Source organism: Lepidothrix coronata, unplaced genomic scaffold (assembly GCF_001604755.1).
Source record: "Lepidothrix coronata isolate B3197 unplaced genomic scaffold, Lepidothrix_coronata-1.0 Scaffold261, whole genome shotgun sequence".
Lineage (NCBI taxonomy): Eukaryota > Metazoa > Chordata > Aves > Passeriformes > Pipridae > Lepidothrix > Lepidothrix coronata.
Genome location: NW_016690441.1, coordinates 696436 through 707404, shown reverse-complemented (window position 1 = coordinate 707404; position 10969 = coordinate 696436). Strand labels below are relative to the sequence as shown.

The 10969-nt window shown below is 48.5% G+C and overlaps 1 pseudogene; it reads right to left on the bottom strand.

The window, feature by feature from the left end:
- LOC108507561 overlaps window positions 1–10963 on the bottom strand; it is a 23055-nt pseudogene extending 12092 nt beyond the window's left edge.
- Between the last annotated feature and the right edge of the window lie 6 nt (window positions 10964–10969).

The window sequence follows — 10969 nt, the reverse complement described above, 5'->3', positions numbered from 1 at the left end:
AGACAGGGAATTTAGTGCCAGGCCTAGGACACAAGGAATATTCCTGGGTTTACTGTTGGGAAAAACTACATTTTACTACCCTGAATCCCCAGCCCATTTCTTTTACTTTTTGAGTAAAAAATTATAAAAATCATGATAAAAATCCAGCTGAATGAAGGAAATAGGATATTTCTGGCTGTGGCCTCAAGGGATGGACAAATTTGCTGCTCCCTGTTGATTGATCCATGGATAGAAATTATTCAGTGATAGGAATAAGCCCCTCTGGTTCTGGCTAAAAATCTTGGGACCTCTTTAGGGGCAGTATTTCTATGGCTGAGCTCACCTGGGTGGGAAAAGTGGGATAAACTTTGGAAAGAGTCAGTCCAGGTTGGAAGTGGGGGGTGCAGCTGCCCCAGGGCCTGAGGGGGCATCTCTGGTACCCAAAAATGGCATCATTGGAGGCTCCAAACAGAGCAGGGGATGAAACTACTTGACTCAAGGTCAGGAAAGAAGGTTTAGATGGGATATTGGGAAGGAATTTTTGGCTGGGAGAGTGGGGAGGGGCTGGGAGGGAATTCCCCGAGAAGCTGTGGCTGCCCCATCCCTGGAAGTGTCCAAGGCCAGGTTGGACAGGGCTTGGAGCACCCTGGGCTAGTGGAAGGTGTCCCTGCCCATGGCAGGGGGTGGAATGAGATGAGCTTTAAGTTCCCTTCCATCCCTAGCCATCCTGGATTCTGTGATGCCCTTGGGTCACTACAACATTTCATTTATTATCTTCTCCCCCTCCCCAAAAAATGCCCCTGCATATCTTCTCAAGGTGATGGGCTGGGACTCTGCTCTAATCAGACAGTTTCCCCTTTTATCTCTTCCTGATCTGTCCAAGTGGCTCTGGAGTCCATCATTCCCGTGATATCATCCCTTGGCACAGCCCCTGCCTGTTTGCTTCCTGCCAGGATGGATCCTGTAAACGCTCCCAAGGAATTGCATCAGGGCCTGGGGGAAAACACTTCTTTTTGCCTCCTCCCCTTCAGAGAAACAGCCCATCCTTCAATCCCTCTTCCTTCATCCCTCATCCCTCATCCTCCATCGCTCATATTTCCCAGCTCAGGGAGGGAGAGGAGGAAACAGAGGCTGAAGGGAAAGCAGGAGGAAGGTTGGGTTTTTCCTGGCACGCTGGAGCAATGAGGATGACCCGGATAACTATGGAAAACAAACAAACCCATGGATGGAGGAGCCAGCCGGGTTCTCTGCCAGCCACTTGATTTTTTGGTGTTTTTTCCTTTGAATCTTTTCTTTTGCTCTGCTCGTTGAAAAGGCTTTTCCTTGATGTGTCAAAGGTTTTGCAGAGCAACACCCAGCTGGGCCCGACCCAAACCTGGCAGCTTGGGCTGGTTGCTCAAGCAAACAAGGCTTTGGGGATTAAGGAGATGGATCTGTCTGCTCCTTTCCTTTTCCCTGCACTCTGGAGAAATTCCAAGCCCATTCCTTGTTCCCAGACTAATCTCAGCGAGGGCAGTGATCTGGGAAACATTAAATCCCGAAATGTTTCTTGCAAAGGGGCAGGGACACCTTCCACTGGCTCTGGTGGCTCCAAGCCCTGTCCAGCCTGGCCTTGGACACTTCCAGGAATGGGGTTTTTTTGGGAGAGGTGTCAGGCTGGGAAGATGCTCCACCACCTCTCCCACAACCTGTGCCTTCTGGGGACCCCCATCTCACCCCATTTTTCATGCCATGGTTTGGGCTGGAAGGCACCTTAAAGCTCATCCTAAAGCCATGGGCAGGGACACCTTCCACCAGCCCAGGTTCCAAGCCCTGACCAACCTTGACCTCTTCCAGGGGTGGGACATCCACAACTTCTCTGGAGCTGCCAGCGCTCCCAAACTTTCCACGCCACAGGGAAAGGACAAACCCCCCGAAATTCCAAGCACCATAAAGATTTTATTATAAACAGATCTCTCAGAGGTCTCTGGGAGCCGGGATAATTAACATTCCTTAGGGAAGAAGGTGGGGCAGGGGAGACACCACACCCTCCTGCAGGGCCCACCTTCCCTCCTCACCCCCCTGTTGCCATCTGGCACTTTGACTGGCCCCAGCAACGTGGCTCCCACTGATATAATGTGGAATTGCAGGCTGGAATTGAGGAAATTCCTCATGAATTTTACTTCCCTGCCAGAAAAGTTCAGGGCTGGGTCAGACTTTTATATGTGTTTATCTATAAAATATATATATATAAAAATACATATATATTTTTTTCTTCTTTCCAGGTGATTTCCACCTTTTCCCATCTAAAGGCTCATTCATCCTCATCTTCCCTTCCCACCAGGCTTTTCCCGTTGGCCTGGGTTGGGTTAAAGGAAATAATCCAAGGGCCAAACTCCTTCTTTTGGGACAACAAACCCTCCGATGTGTTTTTAGATGACTCTTCTAATAAAAGCTCACGAAGGCCTCTCTCCTCCTGTTTAACCAGAGGTCTGGCAGGAGTCTGGGGGTGTTCCTGCTGCCTGGAGGCTTTGGGATGCTTACTCTGGGCACAGGCTCTCAAGGAAACCCCTCTGATGAAGGGTGTCCTGAATCCTTTCCATAGGTCACCCCGGTTTATAACCCAGAATTCCTGTTCTGCATGGAACACAGCCAAAATCTAGGAAAAGGTGAAGCCCATGTGCCCAGGAGGGCAGGTGTCCAGGGGAGGTCCCACCCCACCCAGGGTGCAGGGGGGTCCTGGTGGGCCCCAGGTAGCTCCTGGAAAATCTCAGCTCCAACACTCCTGGATTTTCTCTCCCCTGCTCCGAATTAACCACACAAATTCCTGCAGGAGGGATGCACCCTTTCCCCAGGGGATTTTCCCACTGCAGAGCAGGTTTGCCTGGACACAACTGGGCTTTTGAAGGTGAATTCCAGCAGTTTTCCTCACGGAAAAGCAGCGCTGGCATCACTGCCATGTGGCAGTGGCTTCCCAAGGCACTGTTTTCCCACCACTGGTGTTAGAGGAACCCTTGCTGGTGTTTTCCAGCCCTTCCTGCTGACTCTTCCCTGTGAGGTGAGTTGGAGCTGGGCCTTTGTGCTGGCTCCTGTGCCAGGGGGGTGAATCCCTTTCCTTGCTGGCAGCTGGGAGACAGTCTGGAGGGATTCCCTTACACAGGAGGAACAGCCACTGCCAGCATCCCTATTCCTCAGGCCACACCTCCATCCTGCTCCTTGAGATATCCCAAATAAGTTCTCCACCATAGAAACCTGGATCATTCCCTTGAGGAGGGGAAGGAAAGGACTTGCTCCACTCAAGGCACTCCAGCTCCTTCAGGAGATGACTCTTTTCTAAGACCACAGAATTCCAGACTGGTTTGGGTTGGAAGGACCTTAAAGCCCATCCCATTCCACCCCCTGCCATGGGCAAGGACACCTTCCATGGTTGCTCCAAGCTCATCCAGCCTGGCTTTGGACACTTCCAGGGATGGGGAAGATGTTCCTGTTATACACAAGGCCCCAGAAGAGCTGCTGGAGCCTTTCCCTCCCCAAATCCCATCCCTGAACCAGCCACACACCTTCCCACCAGGAGCTGCCTCCATGCTGCCTTTTTCTCACAGTTTCAGAGTTTTCAGTGTTCCTCCTTTTCCATGTCATTAATCCCCACAGGCTCTGGCTCCAAGCAGGCAGGAAGCCAAATACTGCCAGACAGCTTCCAAGGGAAATCCAAGTTGTCTGGAAAAGAAGAAAATCCAATTAAAAGCTGGGAAAGCACATGAACCACACTCGGGTCCTCCCCAACCACCCAGCAGGGCAAGTGTGAGGTTGCTCAGCCAACTGAGGGATTTGAGTGTCTTTTCCCATTCCACTTGACTTTTCCAGCATCCAGCAAAAATCCAAAGTGTCTGTTTGACCAAAAATCTTTAATTGTTCCCAAAAGGACAAAAAACCCCCAAAAAATCCAAAATAAAACTGGGAGGTGATTTTGAAGTTTCTTAAGGAAGGTGTTGCTTTTGGAGCTGCCACTGAGCACTGTCAGCCCAGGGAGAGTTTTCCCAGCATTTCTGCTGTGACTTTTCATTTCCTCTGTTTGAGCTGGTCCGCTGGGAATCTCCAACTCCCCAGAGTCCCAAAGCTGAGGATGAGACAGGCAAAACCTCCTTCAGACAGGGCAAGGGAGAAGAAGAAACCGATCCTATGGTAGGACAAGGGGGAAGAGAAAAAAACTCACCTGGACATGCCCAGAGGTCCCTCACTGTCTTCAACACCAGGTTGCCCACATGGTCCATCTCTGCTCAGGAGGATCTGAGGACCACAGAATGGTTTGGTGGGAAGGGAGTGTCAAGATCATCCTATCCCACCCCTTGCCACTGGCAGGGACACCTTCCACTAGCCCAGGTTGCTCCAACCTGGCCTTGGACACTTCCAGGGATGGGGCAGCCACAGCTTCTCTGGGCAACCTGTGCCAGGGCCTCACCCCATCACAGGGAAGAAGGATGAGGCTCAGTAGAGCAGGAATAACACCCAGCTCCACCTCTCCTGCCTTCAGCTGCCCAGGGGAGATTTAGGTTGGAAATCAGGAAAAATTTCTTCATGAAAAGGGTTGTCCAGCCCTGGCACAGCTGCCCAGGGCAGGGGTGGAGTCCCCATCCCTGGAGGGACTGAAAAGCCATGTGGATGTGGCACCTGGGGCTGTGGGTCAGTGGTGGCCTTGGCAGGACTGGGGGATGGTTGGACTCGATGATCTTAGAGGGCTTAGAAAGTCAGGAGCTGCCAAGTTCCATGTTTGTGTTAATTCCATCCCTCCAGAAGCAAATGCCAGCAGGGCTTAACTCAGGGAGATGTCTGGAGCTGCCCCAGGAATAAATTGCTGAACGGCCCAGCAGCAGCGGCGTGTTGAGCCGGGATCCTTGGGAACAAGGGCTCCCACAGCCCACGGAGCGATCCATCTCTCCCAGAGCGAATCCGAGGAGCCCTAATGAAATCTGCAGATACTTCACTGCTCTGCTTGGATTCCTCTTCCTTCCCTCCCCCTCCAAGCCCCTGCAAAACAGAGCTGGGGAGCAGCCCGTGGTACTTAAATCCTAAGTCCTGCCTTTCTCCAAGGGAACCAAAAGGAATTGTTTTGGAATAACAGTGCAAATCGAATTTCCCGTGGCAGATAAGGGGGAGAGAGGTCAAATATGAAAAGGCTTTAGATGAAAGAAGAATTAGCCTGGAACTCTCCCGGAATAACTCAATTCCAGGCTCATTTTCAGCACCCCCAGAATCTGAGAGGTTCCCTAATGAAGCCCAACAGACAAACCTGGCCAAGGCAATTTGTTATCCCCCTGCACACGGAGCTGTGTCACCAACCACATGCTAAGAATCCTCCTAAAATGCCCCTAAAACAGGGGAGAAGTCTATCAACGTGTTTGGGGCCACCATCAATCAGCCCTGAGGAAACCAGGCAGCCCCAGGTTCCAGCCAGAGCTGTGGGAAGCCACTCTGTGGTTTGGATTTGCAGATATTCCTCCTCCTCCACCTTCTCCTCCTCCTCCTCCCTCTCCTCCCAGACTCCACATCCCTTGGAGGTGGGGTTGGAGACCCGGCTGGCCCAGCCTGCAGACATTCCCATGGGCTCAAAAGAGCCAGGAGAGGTTGCAGCCCCGCCTCTCTTGGCTGGAGCAGCATTCCCCAGCCTTGGCAGGGTTGGTGAAGGGCTTGGGATGCTCCCAGCGGAGTTTTCCACCATCTCCGCTTCAACTTGCCTCTCTTTCTCAGACAAAGTTCTCCCCATCTTTCCCAAAGACATCTTTTACCCCTTTTGGTCCCAACCTTCCTCCTCTGGGAGCGCAGCAGAAAATTTGGGAGCAGACCCAAGGCAGCCAACGCATCCCAACCGGAAAGTTGGGCATGGGAAGGGGACTCATCCAAGAGGAGAGGGATGTCTGCTGGAGAGGGGACACCCCACGGCCCTGGGGGTACAGCACCATGTGCAACAGCACCAAGGATCTCTGGGATTTGGGGCGGGACAGAGCCAGACACACAATGCCAGCTTGTCCCTCCGTGGGTTTTCCCTGTTTTCCCTCACTGGTTGGTGGCTTTTGGGGGAAATTCAGCCATTCTTGCTGGAAACTCAATTTTAGTGGGATTTTTCGTTTTTGCGGGCACTGCCAACACACATCTCAGAGCCACAAGGGAACTGGGAAGCTCCAGGAACTTCTCCACAGACATCCCAACGTCCACATGGGGATATTTTCTCCAAAACCCCCACTTTGGCCCCAAGACTCCCCTTCCATGACAGCAAGGAACCACTTTGTTCACAATGGATGAAAGATCCCATCCCACCAAAGGCTGGGCTTGGCTTGGGGGGGGGGCAAGGACCCTCAGCAGCTCCAGGACCCCCCTCCTGGATAAAGAGGTTCCAGGAATTCCTGTCTCTCACCATGGAGTGAACCCGGCCTGGAAGGCGGTAGCTGAGCTCACCCTGGCTCCATTATCCACAGGGATTGGGGAGGATTTCAGGAATTGCTCCATGCAGTGGGGAAGGAGGGATTTTTTCATCTTTTTTTTTCCCTGCATGTAATTGAAGAGTGAAATTCTGAAAGCTTTGCTCAAGGACTCTGGGGTTTAATCATCTTTAAAGCTCAGGAATTGCTCCCCATTCCCTTCCTGATTTAATGGGAAGCAGGTTTCTTGTCCCTGCAGGCATCTGAAGCTGGTGACCAGTGGGTAATTGTGCCTTGACAGAGCACAAATGCACCATGTCTGCATCCTCACCCTTCTAAACACAGCAAACCCCCCTTTTTTTTAAAATTTAATTGCACTGAGTTTGAAGAATTCAGTGCCCCTGCCCATGGCAGAGGAGCTGGAACAAGATCATCTTTAAGGCCCTTTCCAACCCAAACCATTGTATGATCCCAAACCTTCCCCCTGTGGGACAGGGGAATGAATTCATTAAAAAAACAGATGAAAAAGTCCATAATAAATGAGATAAAGGACAGCTGTCTGAGACCTGACCCATCCCATCCCACCAAAAGCACCAGATGAAAAGAAGATCAGCAAGAGAAATCAGGGTGGTACTATAATTAACATTTTTCTTTTTATTTACACCACAAGAATAACAAGTTGTCATAATGTGGTACAAAATACTGGACTCCTAATAAAGTTGAAATTGAAGTCGGTACTGTCAGAGAAAGACACCATTGGCCAGTAAAAAAAAAAAAAACAAAAACAAAACCGAAACAAAACCAAATCAGAAAAATAAAAATAAAGAGAAAAGAGAAAAATAAAATAAACCAACCAAAAAAAAAAACCCAAAACAAACCAAAACAAGAAAAAGAAAAGAACGATAAAAATATTCCAACTCCACCAAGTTAAAAGATGAGCACAAAGAATCACTGAAAGGAGGGTCCATACAATAAAGAGTGAAATTTGTCTAAATTACAGCGTAAACCGGTAGCTGCTACCAATGGTGACATCATACTGAGCATGTATAGGTATAAAGTAGAATATAATATAGTTACAACTTTTTCATACTACATATCTGTAATAAGCTCTCGGGTGAATAATGTTTCAACCCCTTCCCCCCCTCCCCGCCCCACTTTTTATATATATATTATATATATAAGTTTGTCATCCTCATAAATTGGAAAATAGCGCCTCCACTATGGAGCACAGAAAAGTGTTAATTTATTTTCTTTCAATAGGATACTTTTTTTTTCTCTTTTTTTTTTTTGTGTGTGTGTGTGGTTTTTTTTTTTTTAATTTTTTCATCAATATCAAAGACAAAGCGAAGCCGAGCTGAGAACGAGCCCGACCTCACGACAATGAAGAAACACGTTTTGCCTTTCGCTGTAAAGTCTCGTTTTTTTTAAACCACAGTGTTGCACAGTACAAGACTGCTTAAAGTGAAACCGAGCACTAATACATCCTGGAAAAGTAATTCCTTACAAAAGTTCGGCTGTGCTGGAGAGTTAACTCTTTCAAGTCCTCCTCAGCCATGCAGCTCTCCTCGGGATTGGCGGCTCCGACGCGAGGGTCGCGTCCGTCGCATCCAACCTCCCCACCCCGGCGAGAAACCAAAGCGAAACACCAACCCAAACGAAAGGAAATGAGAAGAATAACGAGAGTAACCAGGACACAGGCAGTTTACTTGGTGTGTTCGGCGTAGTCCCCCCTAAAAACACTGGTTCCGCATAAATACAATAAACTCTATTATTGGTAAGTCACAAGTGCTAGAGAAACGTCTTAGTTTTTTTTTTTTCTTCTCTTCTTAAAATGAGAAATGTGTAAGTAGTCCTTTGTCTGCTTTCTTTGTAGTTACTCTTTTGAACAACAAAAAGCACAATTTCTTATTCAGTTCAGTGAGACAAACAAAAATTCCCACTCTCCTTCCTTTTGTGTGTGTGTGTGACAACAACATCCCAACCTTTAGTCTCCGCAAATGCCACGAGAGGAAAAAAGAAAATCTCAAACCAAAATGAAACGAAACAAAAAACCAACCCAAAAAAATTCAAAAAAATCCAAAAAATCAAAAACCCAACCCCAAACCACCATTTTTTTTGTTTTGTTTTGTTTTGTTTTTTTTGTTATTGTTTTCAAAGCTGCCAAGTGTGGCGTGCAAAATCTGTATACAATATAAAGACATGCCAACCTTACAGACCATGCAACCTCAAGGTGTAGGAAACTTAAAAAAATATATTCATATATATTTATATATATATTTATATATATCAATGCCCGTCAAAAGAACGTGGGCCCAAAAAAGTTTACAAAAGGAAGAATGGAATGAAGACGTGACCGTGACTAATAAAAAAAGGAATGTTTTGTATCGAAAGTAAGAAGAAAAAAAACCCAAAACAACAACGCCCCCCCCCAAAAAAAACCCCCCCTGATGGTTGTGTACTGCAAACTGGGCCTCACTTCACTGTCAAGAGGATTTAAAGATGCTCCTTTTCTTCCCAAGCAGGTACAAAGATGCCCTGGGCAGCACCACGATGGGATGCGGGAGCATCCCGGGCTCCTGCCCTATGGCAAAGTCATCGGAAATGAAGAAGCAAATGGCTCAAAAAGGTGAAAAAACCCCGGGGAGCCTCAAAACGGGGGCTCCTTCCCCTCTCTCCACGCCTGCACCAGCCCCAGAGAGCATCCTCAGGGAAGAGCATCCTCAGGGAAGAGCATCCCCAGGGGAGCGGGTGACGCTCAAACAAATCCATGTCACCCGGAGTTCGGAGGAGACGAGCTCTGATGTCTCAGGAAAAAAGTCTTTCCATCCCTGGCAAAAAGCTGAGTGAAATGATGGAAAGGAAGGAAGGTGGGATCCCAACGAGCTCCTCCAGTTTTCCTAAAGGAACTGGCTCAGCACGGTCAGCCAGTGGCTCCTGGGAAGGCCCAAAAGGAAGGAAAAAGCTTTGCCACGACCGAGAGGAGAAATGGGAAAAAAACCTTCCAGGGAAGAGCTGGCAAGAGAAAGGAGGGTGTGAACACGGTCACCGCCCACAGAGGGAGGACAATTCCAAGGATAATTCCAAGTCAGTCACCAAACTCGGCAGCGGGATTGATTTTAGGTCACAGCAGCAAAGCGGGTGGGCGGAAAAAATCCCGGCCCACCCCATCCCCAGGTCCATCATGTTTTCACACGGGACTCTCTTTAGGATACACTGAGGATGGTCCTTAAATTCCGAATTTTCGGACGTACTTGGGTTTGCACAACTCAATTACTGTAGTGTTTTCAACTGCATTAGAAATGGAGGAATAAACCAAAAGCCTCTTGCCTTTGCTCACACGTGGGGTTGCACATCCAATGCCTCCCGTGACTCCTGAACGGAATGGAAACGGCTGCTTGGAGAACTGGAAAAAGAGGAAGTTACTGGAAGCGGCCCCGTCAGTCATCACGGGAACAGGATAAAATAACAGGGATGGTAAAATGACAGGGATTGAGAAGAAGCTGCATGTGGGGGTTGGGAGCAGGGATGTGCTGTCCTACACTGCTCTGAGGCGGCACCGGTGCCTCCAAGATGCTCCTCTAGGATGCTCAACTCCTCATGGAAGGGCTGGCTGCCTCTCCCATCCGGCATTCCCGGGGGAAAAAACACCTCCAGCCCTACCAGTGAGAGGAAGAAGAGGAGAGAAAAAGAGAGAAGTGGGAGGTCTGAGGGCATCCATCGGTCCGGCGGAGAGAAAACGCCAGGAATGAGTGTCCAACGAGCTGTCCCAAGGCTCCCGTGATCCTTGGAGGACAAAGACATCGCCCATTGGATACTACTACGTCAAAGGTAAGGAAATTCCTTATTTTCTCTACACAGCTACTAGAAGAGAACTGAGGAAATATACAGTGATACAAAAGAGCTCACCACGCCCCCTATTCCTTGAAAAAACGCACCCAATCCCGAAAAAATCAACTCTGTCCGTGTGCCACGGTTCTTCACGCCCGCAGGAAGCTGCTGACTGTCCAAAAGAGTCGAGGAAAAGGAGAGAAAACCAGAAAGGAAAAGGTAAAACCCCAACGGAAAATCCATGTCCAAGCAAGAAAAGCGGGAAGGGAGGGAGGTTTAGATGCTATTGCTGTCAGGGAAGGAAACCTGCCAAAGGGGAAAGAAAGGTCGGAGTCACACAAACAAGGCTTCCGGAGGGGGGCAGGAAAAGATCCATATAAAAATTAACAGCAAATTCATCGTCTTCGCTATAAAAAACTCTTTGTTTTCTTGTCTTTGTTAGAAAAGGATCACAACTAAAAACCTTAAATTAAAATACAAATGTTTAGGGTAGTTGCCCAGTGGCTCAAGTGTTGGCTTTCTGAAAAACTTCCCAACCTGTCACCTGAAAAGTCCTCATGTTTCAACCTGGATCCTTTTCCAAAAGCACCTTGGACGTTCCAATTCCCAATCTCTCCCTAGGGAGCTTCCAATGGCTACTGTTAGAGTATACATTTATTACATATATTTCTTTTTTTTTCTATTTTCCTAGAAATGCATCATAAATATTTTTCTCAATAATTCATAGGAATCCGGTTTCTAAGCTTGGAATACATTTGGACTATACATTA